The 15,897-nt window shown below is 38.2% G+C and overlaps 1 long non-coding RNA gene across 1 annotated transcript; it reads right to left on the bottom strand.

Annotated features, from left to right (window-relative positions):
- Positions 1 to 2,276: 2,276 nt before the first annotated feature.
- On the bottom strand, positions 2,277 to 11,794 carry LOC131495832 (uncharacterized). The gene is made up of 3 exons (XR_009254144.1): positions 9,346 to 11,794; positions 7,030 to 7,173; positions 2,277 to 4,776 (listed from the first exon to the last, which is right to left on the bottom strand). It is a non-coding gene; the product is annotated as an uncharacterized LOC131495832 (long non-coding RNA).
- Between the last annotated feature and the right edge of the window lie 4,103 nt (positions 11,795 to 15,897).

Raw genomic sequence — 15,897 nt, forward strand, 5'->3', positions numbered from 1 at the left:
AATATGTCAATGCATAATGGGTTTATTATTTTTAAATGAATTAATGAATATTCTTAAATTTTCATTTTAAGTTTTATTATAAGTTATCAAAAAGATATAACATAAACAAAACCCTTGAGATTGTTAATACTTTATTTTTAAGTTTATTTATTTATTTTGAGAGAGAGAATGTGCATGCATGCCAGTGAGGGAGGGGGAGAGAGCACGAGCCAGAGGGAGAGAGAGAGAATCCCAAGCAGGTTCTGTGCTGTCAGCACAAAGCCAAAGGTGAGGCTCAAATTCACAAACTGTGAGATCATGACTTGAGCAAAAGTCAAGAGTTGGACGCTTGACTGAGCCACCCAGGCACCTCTTGTTAATACTTTGTAAGAGTAAGAGATCCTGAGACCCTGATGTGTTGTTAAAGAGCACAAGTTTAGAATGCAACACAGGTTTGAGTCTTACCCCTGATAATTATTTGTGTGACCATGCATAAAACTGAACCTCTCTAAATATCAATTTCCTCACATGGAAAGTGGAGATAATAGCTGCTTCAGTGGATCGTTGTAAGTTTTGAATCAATAAATAAACAAATAAAATTTTATTTATATCTATATCTTGTATATCTAGGTAGATAAATGGAAAGATAGAAAGATAGATAGCCCCTGGAATGTAGCAAGTGCTCAGTAAATGAAAGTTCTTATTGTTATATCCCTAAAGCACAAGGTGAATATGTGATAGACATGTAATGAATACCATAGTACTGTAAAATCTAAAACAAACAAGTTTCAAGATGAGATTTGTCAATAGTGTCTAAAGCTGGAGGGGTTAAGCATTGTGTGAATCCTTGGTGAACTTTGAAGAGGTCAGTCTGAGAAATAAGGTAGTATGAAATGCTAGATTGCAAGGAGCTAATATGAGTGGTAGTGAGAAAGTAAGATGGGAATAGAACTCCCCTTCCAGAGCTGCCTGGGCAGCTGTGGGTCCTATGGCACACATTCAACAATATCCTTGACTATGAAATCTAAGTTGAACAATGATGTGAGAGTCCCTGAAGACTGAAGTTCCCTTGCAGCAGAAGATTAGCGAGCAACCCACGTTGGTATATAGGGTGCTCCTTTCTTATTATAATTACTATATTCTGCCTTATATCACCATCATATGTGGGCCAATATTTTACCTCCACCATCTCCCCCTTGGAATTTACGATACCAGCAGCGTCTATTAAAATGCCTTCCCCAGAATACATATGAGGTAAAAAGTAAAACTGAATTGGGGCGCCCAGGTAGCTCAGTTGGCTAAACGTCCAACTCGATTTCTGCTCAGGTCGTGATCTCACCATTCATGAGATTGGGCTCAGCACTGACAGAGCAGAACCTGCTTGGGATTCTCTCTTCCGTCCTCTCAGCCCCTTCCTTATTTGTGCACACACATGCTCTCTCTCAAAATAAATAAATAAATGTTTTTAAAAAGTAAAATTATATAAGTAATTTCTACAGCTTAAACATATACAGTGACCCAGACAAGTGAATGGTACATAGTTGCAAGGTGTGATGCTAGAAATTTCATCAGATGCTTTTGAACCACCTTTAACTTGATCTCTCAGTCTCCAAGGCAAATTCTCCTTGTGGACCCATAATCTGTTAATAGCAAGGACAAAGATTTTATTTTTATGTGCATATCTATGCAACAAATTTACTTTCAGTTATTAAAACCCTACTACTCTTAGCCTTTCTGGCCTACTAATGGCTTTAGTAACATGCTGCATTTATAATTTTTGATTAGGTTTGAACCCAGATGGCCTATATATGACACACAATTAAACTTTATTAATTTGGATAATACTAATTCAGATTTTGCCTTTATTCAGGTATACAATTAAGTTTGCTCTTTTGCTCTTTAGAAGAAAAGATTTTATAAATAACTCAAACTCCAACCTGTATCACATAGTATTTTTAATAAATCATTTAAAAGAATAGACAACTTTTCAAGCTGTCAGTCTCCTCCTTTAAAATAAGCAAAATGAAAAAATAAATAAACTAAGCAAAATGGTTGTGTTTCAAACAGTGAGATCATTAGAACCATCTGGAGAGATTTTAAAATACAAAGTACCCTTAACTTTCTGACCCAAGCCTACTGAATTATAATAAGTTTAAATCTATAAGTGAAAAGATGTACTAGTAAATCTTATGATTAACCAAGATTGAGAAACACCGGACTGCATTATTTAAAAAAAAAATTCTTTATTAGCCAATTTAACCTAAGCTATGCTAAGGCAATAAATTACTCCAAAATCTCTGTGATTTACAAGAACAAAGTCTATTTCTTATTCATTGTATATGTTCATCATAGTTCAGTGGAAACTCTGCTCATATCTGTCATCTTCATACCTGGGCTCAGCGCTGATAGAGTAGCTTCATCTGGAACTTTGACTGCCTTATGGCAGAGGGAAAAGAGATAGGAAAACCATGAGCTACCTCATAAACCTTTGTTAGGAAGTGGTGCCACTTCCACCCACAATTCATTAGCCAAAGCATGTCCTATGGCCACTCCTAAATTCAACAGAGTAGGGTTGTACAATCTTCCCACAAGGAGAGTAAGTGAATAATATCAATGACTCCCCTATATACATTAAAAAGTGATATTGATTATAAAAATTATTCACTTATAAAATGGTTCCTATAATATTTAGTTAGCCTGGAATCTTAATTTTGGATCCTCTAAACGCAGACCCTGAAATAAAGACTTAGAGGTGGACAGATTGTTTGGAAGGTAAACCCAGGAAGACATGTTAGGAAGTTAGGAACATGAGACAGGGAAGAGAGAAGTGCCAATAAAAAGCAAGAGGGGCTTAGTCTTGCTGGAGACCTTCTGAGAAACCTTGTGAGACAAACATCAGGACCCTCCCACCAAAGAACAGGGAGTCTGGGGCATGTGTCTACCACTCCTGTCACCATTGACTGAAGGTTGCCTCCCAGAAGGGTAGCTCCCTCAAGCTTTCTGGTTTAGCTTCCAAGTGAGTAAGCTCTAGTAACACTGGAGGAAACCCTCGGGCAGAGAAAGGGGAGAATGCAGGTGTACCTAAGGTGGGAAACTATCACGGGGTGGGAGTTTTCCACAACTGCAAGAAAACTCAGGTAGCCAAAGAGACATTGGCAGACTGTCAACGGCATCTGCTATACCTAGTTCAGAGTTGGCTTCCACTTGTAATTAGGTATCTTATTACCATACATTTCATTTCTTTAAGTCAGTCTGATCTATCCCAAAGTTAGTCCAAATTGATAACTTTTTTTCTATCCACTATTAGCACTTAATAGTACCTTAGTTTTCACCTCAAGTATTAACTCAGGTTAAATGTGAATAATCACCTGAAACACATGTTGAAAAAGATCCAAGATCAAGTTTTGTGTGTCTTGACCAATTAAGAATTTCTTCCATGGACAAAGAGAGGATATACATAGTCGCGCATCTGTTATCCTTTCATTTAGTGTGATACTGGGGGAGGAGGTAGTGCTAAATAAATTACTGGTTGACTTGAAGCTTTGTAATATTTATTATTTACATTATTCAGAATGGCAAGGGATTTGGGTAATAATGATCTATGATTTGATTCTAAAAATTAAAGCAACATACAGAAAGTAGGAAGTAAGAAAACGTATAACTCCTGGATTTGGGAATATCCTAATGTCAAGAAAAGCCATTCCCATATCCTTAAGGATGAAGTGACTACCACATTTTCTCTCCATAGAAATAAAAATCGATTTCCCAACAGGAATTTGAAAATTTAAATTTCCCAACAGGAACTTAAAATGATTGTGACTGTTTCCTTGTTCTTTCTTGCTTCCAGACGTCTTATTAGGACTTTATTGTTTTTCTTTCTATAAATTGTAAGCAAACCTTTAGCAGACTGAACACCCACCCCCTGTCTTACCTCTTCTGCCATCAACTATTAAGCAGGCCTTGGTGAGGACAAGGTGCAAGCTGGCATATCCTCACTTTTTTAATTCACTAAATGTGACTTTTACAGCTTCCTCAGCTTAAATTTCTTTCTCTGATTTGAACTTCAGCTTCATTAACCAAATTTTGACCTGACCCGTTATGTAGATTCCGAGTCTAGCTTTAACTGATTTAAGATAGTTAACTCCATGTCTCCTGGGTCAGACCCTTCCCAGGCAGGCATTCTATTATTTATGGTCTCCACCTGATACCAGCCTTTTTCCTGTCCAAGGTTCTGCTGCCTTTTGCGCTCTTGACATTCCCTGACCCTTAGTCAGCTTATCACAAAAATTAGACCAAATAGCCAGTCCCTCGGGGAAAAACAAATGGAAGTGTCTTGCCCTTTTCCACAGAGAAAGGCATCTTTTACTCCCTGGTCAAAATTCAGCAGCAGAGTGCAACAAAGAACATTTTCTTTTTTCCACAGGAAATGAAAACCTTAAAAATTTGTAGCCCCTGAGTGCTTTCATAAGATGATAAGGTTTATGATCCAGCCATCATTTAGCCAAAAGCAACTTTTCAAAAGGCTTAGGATATTTGATAGAGTGTGATTATAAATTTATTTCAGCTCTCGCCAATGACATTTAGATTATGTAAACTTCCCTGGATTTGCTCTGAGAAGATTTCACATGAATATGAAAATGCTACCCATTAGTTGTTGTCAAGGGCCTATGCTCTGGAGTCAGAACCTCCCCAGCTGTGTGACCCCGGCCACGCTACTCAACCTCTCAACATATCAGTGTCTTCACTTGTTAAAGGGTGATGATAATACCAATGTTATAGAGTGGTTGTGAAAATTACCTATGTGAATAAGAATATATGGATTTTACATGTAAGACCTATAGATATATAGATTTTTTGCTATATTTGTCTTCACCAGAAAAGCAGAGAAATATTATCATTTATAAATTATAAAGATCAAACAGCTAAGAAAGAAGTTTAGAAATTAAATGATTAGAAGTGCTTCTTAATTTAGTAATTGCGATACTTTTATTATTTTAAGTTTATTTATTTTGAGAGAAAAAGAGAGTGAATGGGGGAGGAGCAGAGGAGAGGGAGAGAGAGAGAGAATCCCAAGCTGGCTCTGCACTGTCAGCATAGAGCCTGATGCAGGGCTTGAACTCACCAACCCGGAGATCATGACCAGAGCTGAAGTTGGTCACTTAACCGACTGAGCCACCAAGGTACGCCAGTAATTGTGGTACTTTTAAATCATGGCCCCCAAATTATTTTATACCACTCCCATTAAGATATGGTGTCTATATCGCCCTCCACCACCTTGATTGGGGTGGACTTGTAGCTGTTTTGAACTCTGCAGGAAGGCAGAAGTGGCAGTCAGGGTCATAAAGGCCATGCAGCTTCTGCCTCGTTCTCGTGAAGTACTTACCTCATACTCCTTTTGGAGATGCTGCCTCTCAGAACCCAGTTCCATGCCATAGAAGCCCAACGCACAATGAGAGGCCAGCGCTTTGGTCAATAGGCTCAGCTGAGCCCGGGCTCTGAAACTTGTCAGCTCACACATGTGCGTAAAAGAGCACCCACATGATTTAACCCCAGCCATTTCTGAGTCTTTCCAGTTGCCTCTGTCATGGATTTTCTTTAAATCCACCTCACTCTACCTTATCCAAAGTCCTGCTCTTAGAATCTATGAGCATAATAAAATGGTTGTTTTCTCTACAACTAAGTCTGGGTTGATTTATGACCCAGCAATATATAGCCAGAGCAGCAATACCAGCAAAATAATGGAAACAGTCCAAAAGGAAATAGAGGACTGGGATCGTTCATACTGAATACTTTGAATTTAAGAATGGACAACACTAAAGGCACCTGGGTGGCTCAGTCCATTAAGCGTACGACTCTTGATTTCGGATCAGGTCATGATCTCATGGTTTGTGATATTGAGCCCCACATTGGGCTCTATACTGATGGCCTAGAGGCTGCTTGGGATTCTCTCTCTCCCTTCCTCTGCTCACACTCTCTTTTTCTCTCAAAATATATAAATAAACTTAAAAAAAAGAATGGATAACACTAAAACATCAAGATTATTCACACCTTATAAAATGGTTCTGCCCCAATTTTGGAACAATTTTCTCTGCGGCTATATAAATCATTATACAAACTTCATTGGAAATTCTGCTTATCAAGCCTAATCATTATTGTCATAATGCTCTTTTTAAGTAAATAAATTTCAATGATATATGTTATAGTATTAACTACTTAATTTAAAAAAGATGTATAAGAGTCTAAATTACTTAGCAGACTGTGAGGCAGTAGATTTCAAATTTTAAAGTGTTAACAATAACCTTTGGATGCTCGTTAAAAGTCTGATTCTAAGGCTCTCCCACAGAGACTCTGATTCAATAGATGTGCATTTTTGACGGAGATTCTGATACTGGTTAGTCAGAAAAAAACTTTAAAAACTATTCCTGAAGAGCCAATAGGGTACACAAAAGAAGTACGTGACATAGCCTCTGCCTCAATAATTTAATGTGAATTCATAGAAAAGACATAAAAAATATAAAAACAGCATTTAGGCTTCCAGTCGTGTTTTGGGTTCTAATCCACCAGACCCAACATTTTTCTTCTTTAATTTGAATTGTCAGGTAGGAGAAAAACTAGGCCCAAGAGTGTGAAGTTTTTCCAACTGACAGAGAATTTAAGTGATTTACTTAGTGATGGATCTGATTAACACATTTTGTTTCCAACTCATGAGCTCTATAATCTATAGATTAAGTGAAGAATTTAATGTCTTAAAGTTTAATGTTACTTTCCAAGGAGATTAAAGGAGAGCTCTGTGTTTCACATTGAGTGAGTATCCCAAGAAGAGCTTTGAACTGAATATACATTTATGTTTCTGACATAGATGTAATGGCTCAAATACAATAGAAATGTATATCTCACTATATGGGAGCTCAAGGAGGGTAAGGAGATCTCTTCCATGCAATGATTCAGGTGTCCATGATCATTCCATATGGTGGCCCTACCATTCCCTAGTTGGTCACTGTCATCTGCATCCAGTCTGTGGAAGGGGAAAGAAATACAGAGGAAGCACACCTGTTTCACAATAGCCTTGGTCCCAAAACAGTACACATCACTTCTGCTAATTGCATTGGTGAGAATTAGTTAAATGGCCACATCCTGTTGCACAAAGACCTGGAAACTGTGGTTCCTCATCTATTATCCGCTTTCCAGCTTCCGCTGTATACCACAGAAAAGAAGAATGGATTTTGGTGGACAGTTAGCCACAACTGGCATACATGAAGGCATATCACTATATTTCAAATCACCTGAGATAAACAGCAGTTTCTAAAAGCTTCCAGAGAGAGAAAAACAAGGCACTTACAAGAAGAAGAAGAAGAAGAAGAAGAAGAAGAAGAAGAAGAAAGAAAGAAAAAAGAGGAATCAGAATGTCATCAAAATTTCTCAAAAAGAAGACAGAAAGACAATGGAAAAAAGTCTACACAAGAGAAAATAAGGGTCACCCTAGGATCCTATACCTAGCAAACTATTGACATGTAAAAGGAGGCAGATTTTGCAGACTTGGGCAATCCCAAAAGATTTACCTCCCAAATACTTCCTCAGGAAGTTACCAGAAATGTGCTCTACAAAAGCAAGGGAAGAATCCAACAAAGAGGAAGACATAAAATGCAGAAAACAGAAGGTCTAAAAACTAAAAGTGAAATGAACTGAATTCCAATAATGGTGGTGAAAAGATACTCCAGTGTGACAGCTGGGCAGCAAACCTAGACAGCGAGTTCTGAATGGAGCAATAAGATGGATTCCAGAAAGGATAAGCTTTCCCACTCTGACCACCACACCCATCCCCCTCCCCCACCACACACGCACATTGAACTCATAGATTCCTTGTTGTGTCTGACTCTACTGAAGAAGTTTTAATGTTTGGTCAGAGGGTATGGGGTTTAACTAGTGATAGGTACATAAAAATTAAGTAACTGAAAAGAAAAGAAACATATTACAGTATACTATGTGACTCATCTATAAATTATATTAAGGCAGTTATAATAACATAAACACTGAATGTTCATTTAATGAAAAATTGTGACAGAACACGTGGAGGGAAAGAGAGTGAAAAATGTATGGGGTTGGTAGGGAATGGAAATGTAAGAGCACAAAAGCCTCATCTTTCACATACAAAAAAAGTCAACTGATAATGTCTTAAATTGAAAAATTGAGAGACAACAGTTTAAACACACTATTGGGAAATATGGAGAGCCTTAACCTGGGCTCCCCAGAAAGCAGAGCCTGAGGCAAAGGCTGATACACTGCCTTTATTACAAACTTCAATGACAGAGAAGAATGAGAGAGATATGAGGAGAGTGAAGTGAATAAAGGGGAAGCACTAATCAAAGGTGACTGTCAAGTTGTAAACCAAGCCAGCCACTCTTGATATCAAGCACCACTGATGGCTTCTTTTCACAAGACCATCCTGTGAGAGGCTATATAAATGACTGTGACTTGAGACAGTCCATTATAATGGGAGTAAAGAGAAGCTTCCATATCTTATTGGTCAAAGTTTCACTTCATATTTTTGAGTTAAGCAAACATAGTCATCAAGTGCCAGACAAAGCTCAGTGTCAATAGGGAAGCCCTGGATGTGAAGCAAGAGGCACGGGAGGTGGAGAGCCACTTTGGTCATGACTCTGGAGCCCACACAGAGCTGGTCACTGCACAGGTGACAAAACAAACTCTCTAGAGACAAGTGAGATTGTATGACTCTGAAGATACGCATAAGAGGTGTTTGATAAAGAAGGTGACCAAAAAAAAAAAAAAAAAAAAAAGAAAGAAAGAAAGAAAGAAAGAGAAAGAAAGAAAGAAAGAAAGAAAGAAAGAAAAACTATAAGAACTAAATGGAATCTCTCACAGAAAAGAGGGTATTAGGGGTTGTACAGATTGGGATAGGATGCTTAATATATAATTTTATTTTTTAACTAATGGGTATGTATTATTGGATTAAAAAGACAAATTTAAAAATAATTTAAAATACTTTACATAGAACAATTTATTCCAGACACTTATCATTACAACTAGGAATTGCTTTTAATTTTCACAAAGGCTAAATCAAAGTAATTTCTTTAAGTTAAGACATTTCTATTTCCATGTTACTAATATACTGAATGTAATCAATTGCCAAAATTCATAGACTTGGCCAGCAATTTGAAAACTCTTTGGTCTAAGGACTTCTTTTCACTCTTAAAATTTCTGTAGGTTTTAGTTAATGATATTGACTACATTAGAAAATAAAGCAGATGTTAAAAAACATTTGTGTATCAACTCACTTATCAATAATAAATGTTGTCATAAATAACACATTTTTATTTTTAAAAAGTCATGTTTTCTAAACCAAAATACCTTCAGTGAGAGGAGCAGCATTATTGAACGTTTTCATTTCTCTCAAACTTCTAGCTTGTTAGAAGACCTTTCATTTCTTATATCTGTTTCTGTATTCAGTTTTTTGTGATATGCTGTTCAGTTAAAATACATGAAAAAAAAAGTAGCCTCACAGAGATATGTTGTTAGAAAAGTAAGGAGTGCTTTAACAGTTTTTTCAGACAATTATAGTTATTCATTGCTTCTACACCAAAATGTGAAATCGGAAACCATATCCATGAACTTTTTGTACTCTGTTACATTAAAAGCCTTTGGTCTATCTTGCACTTTGAGTGGAACTTTTTGTTAACCACACATGATTAGTCACTTGAAAATCACTGATCAACTGAGGTATTCAGATCTTCCAAATGCTAACCCATTCATTATACAATGTCAAAAAATCACATTCATCAATATGATCATTATTCTCATTAGAAAAGTCTTTAGGTATTAGGAAACTCTCTAGTTCATGGTGGTGAATACAAGTTTTCCAAATTTTGAATTTTTGTGCGAAAGCTCAAATTTTTTCACTGGCAACAAATAATGTCAGTTGCTTCTTTAAAATGATCGGCTCACTTCATTGAGTTTCAAGAAAACATCTGCCAAATAAATCAGAATAGCCCTAGTTTGCCTGACAGTTCCAACTAAATATGATGTTCCATGAAAAAAAGGGGCTTTTCAGCATATAGGTCAAATATACACGTTTTTCTCCAAGACAGCCATTGTAGTTCAGTATGCAACCGAAGCACTTTATTTTTGCCCAGTTTTATTGAGATGTTAATATATTGTGTAAGTTTAAAATATACAGTGTAGTGAGTTGATATATGTATAAATTGCAAAATGATTACCACAATAAAGTTAGTTAACATATCCATCACCTCACATAGTTACAAATTGTGTGTGTGTGTGTGTTTGTGTGTGTGTGTGTGTGTTGAGAACTTTTAAGATCTACTCTTCTTAGCAACGTTCCAATAGACAATATGGTATTGTTAACTACAATCATCAGGCTGTACATTACATCTCAGAACATGTTCATCTGATAACTGGAAGTCTGTATCCTCTGACCACTTTCACCCACGTTCCCCCTCTCTTACCCCGACCCCTCACAACCACCACTCTGTTGTTTTGTCATGCAGAATGTTAACATGACGTGCACGCAAAGGCTGAGATTTAATAAAATTAATAACCTTTACTTCTTTATAAAGATATTCTGAAGTGTAACTGGCATTTTTTAACTGCGAGTGTATGGCAATGAAAACTCAATGACTACCAGTACAATTTGGGACCGCGGCCTCAATTCGTGTTGACGTGCCAGCAGTTTTACCTACCGTCGCTTTTCCAACATACTTGCAAATGTCGCCCGAGGAAAAAGGCAAATGACATTTTACTATTATTATGAAAATAATTTTTCCCTTGAAGACACTCAGAAAGGATTTCAGGGACCCGCAGGCTCTAGGGACTGATGTCCACAGAGAAGTACTGAAGTACTGATGTGAGCTCTGAGTGTCATAAAAGATTACGAGCAAAAGTCCTCACTTTTTTGCCTGGCTGAAATAAGAATTGAGTTAAAGCATTCAAAGTTGTGCAGATTGTACATAGGCAGTGGGATACAAGACCAATGACACTTGATCACAGCTTGGAGGACCTAAATCCCAATGTTGTCATTCACTAGTCATAGGGCCATAGATTAGTCAACTATGCTCCTTTGAGTGTCATTCTCTCCATTCATATATTAGAAGTAATTCTATCCACCTCTTAGGGCTGTTGGATACACTAAAACTACTCAAAGGGTGATCCCTTAGGGGTGCCTGGGTGGCTCAGTTGGTTGTCGGATTCTTGATTTTGGCTCAGGTCACGATCTCACAATTTGTGAAATTGAGCCCCAAGTCAAGCTCCGCACTGACAGCACAGAGCCTTCTTGGGGGTCTCTCTCTCTCTCTCTCTCTCTCTCTCTCCTCTCTCTCTACCCCTCCCTCTGGTCTTTCTCCTTCTCTAAATAAAAAAATGTACATTAAAAAAAAGGAGTATGATCCCTGAAGCTTCAGCATCAATATCACCGGGGAACTTGTTAGAAATGCTAATTCTAGAGTCCCAATCCATGCGTGTTGACTCAGAATACTTAGAAAGGAGGCCCCCAAATCTCTCCTTTATCAGGTTCTCCAGGTGATTCTTCACCCACACTAAAGTTTAAGAAGCACTGATGTCATATAGGAAACTGTAAACATTATGAGTTTACATCATCATCATAATAAGTAGAAAAGAAAGTCTTTCCCATCAAAGAACTATATAAGATAGTTATTTGTGTTTTTGTTTTAGGCGCCCCCACCCCCACCATGACATTATTAAACATACCTTATTCATAGTTGCATCATTCACCATAGGGGAGCACTGGTCTTCCTTTTGTTAAAATATATGTATTCCATAGAAATGAATTTTTATTCTTTTATTTTTTTTAACGTTTATTTATTTTTGAGACAGAGAGAGACAGAGCATGAACAGGGGAGGGGCAGAGAGAGAGAGGGAGACACAGAATCAGAAGCAGGCTCCAGGCTCTGAGCCATCAGCCCAGAGCCCGACGCGGGGCTCGAACTCACGGACCGTGAGATCGTGACCTGAGCTGAAGTCGGACGCTTAACCGACTGAGCCACCCAGGCGCCCCAGAAATGAATTTTTAAAATACAGAGCCAGGAAATAGGCTAGAGTAAGGGGAGATAGCAAAGAGCATGTGTGGAGAAGCAGTGGGAAGTCATGCTGGATGTGGTTAAAATAGGGGATGAAATGTTTAGACTGTTTACAATGGGCAATAAGGAGGCACAGATTCTTGATTCGTAAGGAAACACGGTGAAAGGCATGTATTAAGAAATGGAAAGTGGTGCCTGGGTGGCTCAGTAGGTTAAGCGTCAGACTTCCGTTCAGGTCATGATCTCAGGGTTCACAAGTTCAAGCCCCACATTGGGCTCTCTGCTGTCAGTGCAGAGCCCACTTCAGATCCTTTGTCCCTCTCTCTCTCTCTGCCCCTTCCCCACTTGCTCTCCCTCAAAATCAAATAAACATTTGAAAGAAAGAAAGAAGAAAGAAAGAAAGAAAGAAAGAAAGAAAGAAAGAAAGAAACCTGGAGTCACAGTTCAAAATGAATTGGAAGGGAAAGGACATGAAATCAAGGAGTATTTCATCAGGACCATGCATTCATTAGTGTCCTCTCGGTAGAATTAAAAAGCCCTCCACTGAAGTTGGACGAGATCCACACATTGACAGGTATTTGGTAGAAGTAAAACCCAAGATACAGACAACTGCAAGGATGAGTATGTTATATATTCAGGATTTTCCCTGAGGCAGTGCTTTCACCTTGCATATCACTTCCAAGCCCTCCTGTTAATTCACTGCCCTTGAACACTTGTTCACAGTGGACTCCCTCCCCACGTGCCCTCCTTTGCTCAGCACCCCTAGTTTTCCCCTTGCAGTGAAGAACATCTTTTATTTCCTATCCTTTAATTCTCTCTGCCTACTATAATTTCTAAGTGATAAACTGTTTTTGCAGGAATTTCTAGGCTAAAGGAGAGGAGATATGGAAAAGCCATATGTCACGGTCAGAGGCTGCCTCTCTTCCCGCACATATAAGTAGTTAGCAACAGCTTTTTTAAGAGAATGCACTGATTCTGGTATTTTTTTAAAAAGAGAGGAAAATTGAGGGTTAAGGAGAGAGGATAAAATGAAAGCAGGAGAGAAGCAATCTCTGTGCAATGCAGACTTGGAAAAGATGAACAAGTCAAAAACACAAGGACCTTGGATCTGATGTGGGGTTTATCTGTGTATGTGTACTGGGGACAGAACCAGGTCAGAATGTCCTGCTGGGTTTTATCTGTCCTGGAATGGAATTACCCTGAGTAAAACTAAAAACATTTACTGTGGGGTAGAGGATAGCAATGGTTGGAGAACCCTCAGCTTTGACCCTTAATTAAGCCAAGCTAATTACATTAATAAAAGATTATCCAAAGCTAACCCCGTCAAAAGCATTCAAATTGCTCTGCACTTCTGGCTGCAATTATACTGGGAAGCAAAAGCTAAAAAGAGGAGAGTATCCCAAATCATGTGACATTAAAGCTCTGAGGGAAGGCAAAACTTCAAACTCACGGAGTGGGGAGTAGATCCAAGAGTGGGGGGGATTTAGCATCCTCAATACTGCACAAAGGTGCATCCTTGACTTAATTTAAATCGAATCCAAGTGCTCAGAGTCAGTTAAGTGGGGTGAAATATAAAGCCTTTTCAATGTTACCTAAAACTTTTGGATGAAAATTCAATGAGGAGGTGATTTCTTTATAACAGTATCATATATATGAAAAATGAAAGTTAAGAAGAATGCTTGAGAATGGGATCATGACCTGGGCGTGGTCATGCATTGGGCTCTGCAGTGAGCATAGAGCCTGCTTAAGATTCTCTCTCCCTCTGAGCATCATCCCCACTCTCACAAGCTCTCTCTCTCTCTCTCTCAAAATAAAACAAAATAAAAAAAAAACCAAGACCTATTTATTGGAATTAAAGCATGGTAAGATTAACATAACCGTAATCAATTTGGTCCCTTTTTACTCATTCATAAATAAGACCTACCACCGTTCTAGGTAACAAAGATACTGCCATGAACAATGCATAGACAGGGTTTCTGTCTTATAGAGTTTATATTCTAATAAGGGAGATGAGGGAAAAAGAAGTAAACACGTGACTATAAATATACAACTATATAAACATTGTAAGTGCCAAATAGAAAGAAAAGTGACTAAGATAGAGAAGAATTAGAACTTAAGCTTAAATAAAATGGTTAGAGGAGGCATCTCTAAGGTGATATTAAATTTGAGACCTGAGAATAAGATACTGTGTCTGCAAAGGGTGGAGACAAGCTTCCTCCTTCAAAGACCAGCAGCACATAGGCTCCAAGGAAGGAAAGAGCTAGACGTGTTCAAAGCTCTAAGAGAAGACAAGTGTGAGCAGAGCATGGTGGACAGAGAGGGGCAAAGGATGAGGCTGGAGAAAGAGGCAGGGCTCAGACTATGAGGACCTTCTGAGCTATGCTGCTGACACAAAGTAGAGAAAAATGAGGACAGGAATATGTCCAGCGGAGTTGACAACCGCAGTATGATGGGTGACATTAACCAGAGCAGATGCAGTGAAATAGTAAGATTCACAATCAAGCTGGCATGATTAGGAGAGAAAGCAGGTAAGAGACACTCATACTTCTCTCTCTCTCTCTCTCTCTCTCTCTCTCTCAAATTTGGCTATGAATGGGGAGCAGAGGATGGGAGGATTGCTGGAGGGAATATGGGGACTCAGAAGGTTTTGGGTTTTCTTCCAAATATAGAAAAGACCAGAGCATGTTCTTGTGCTAATAGGATTGGGAATGGTCCAGGGGGGGAAGGAAAACTTGATGAGAAGCATGGATGGGATCCAGAGCATCAGCAAAAGATTGGATATGAGCAGAAACAGGGTAGGAAAAGAGACTGTGTGGATACGGGTCAAAGTGCGAAATTCTCTGCAGAAACTTTGACACTCTCCTCTACCCCCCTCATCTCCACATGACCTCAGAATCTCTGAGCTATTCCTTCCAGTTCACTTACTCTTTTCCTCCTGAAACTCTCTCAATTTAAACTATTGACACATCTTATCCGCTTTAAAATCCTTAAGAATTTCATTGAAATAACTGATCTTTTTTCTAAATACCCAAACATTTGCAAATATTGCACTGCCAGTCCAAAGCAGAGGTTATTTTTATACAATTTTTTAAACATTTACTTATTTGTTTATTTATTTATTTATTTATTTATTTTGAGAGAGAGAGCAGGGGAGGGGCAGAGAGAGAGAGGGAGACACAGAATCTAAACCAGGCTCCAGGCTCTGAGCTGTCAGCACAGAGCCTGATGCGGTGAGCCAAAGTAGGATACTTAACAGACTGAGCTACCCAGGTGCCCCCAAAGCAGAGGTTATTTTTAAGATAGTCCTGCAATTTTGTTTATATAACATAATGTGGTAAGTGAAACATCTTAGAACAAAAGATGAATTAGAGGTGGTCCCTCCTCCAGAAAGAGGCAAAACCCAGAATCACTACATGCAGTTTTCCATACATTATTCCTCAGTTCTTTTTATTATATTATCAAGGTTTGATATTCATGTTTCCATCCATGGCACTTCCACTTTTCAGATCAGTGTGGCATTCAAATCATTTCATGAGCATAATATCCCCAATGCTTTACAAAATGTGTCTCTTCTCTTAAAATGTGTATTTATATATTCCTATACCCCCTTCATTTACTTTCCATTGTTGAATTAAGAAAGAAATAATAAGAGATTTAAAATAAATCATATTACCCTGCCTTGTCCAACTGGATAGGTAGGTCATTTTCAAATACAATCACAAATGCTGTTTTAGTATAAAAGAGTTCTTAATTTTTCAAATCCAAATCACTGCTACCATCAGTCAGTTGCCTGATGTGAAAGAACATGTAACTTAGATAAAGCTGGAGTGGCCAGAGCAATCACCACAAATCA

The sequence above is a fragment of the Neofelis nebulosa genome, chromosome 15, assembly GCF_028018385.1.
Source record: "Neofelis nebulosa isolate mNeoNeb1 chromosome 15, mNeoNeb1.pri, whole genome shotgun sequence".
NCBI lineage: Eukaryota > Metazoa > Chordata > Mammalia > Carnivora > Felidae > Neofelis > Neofelis nebulosa.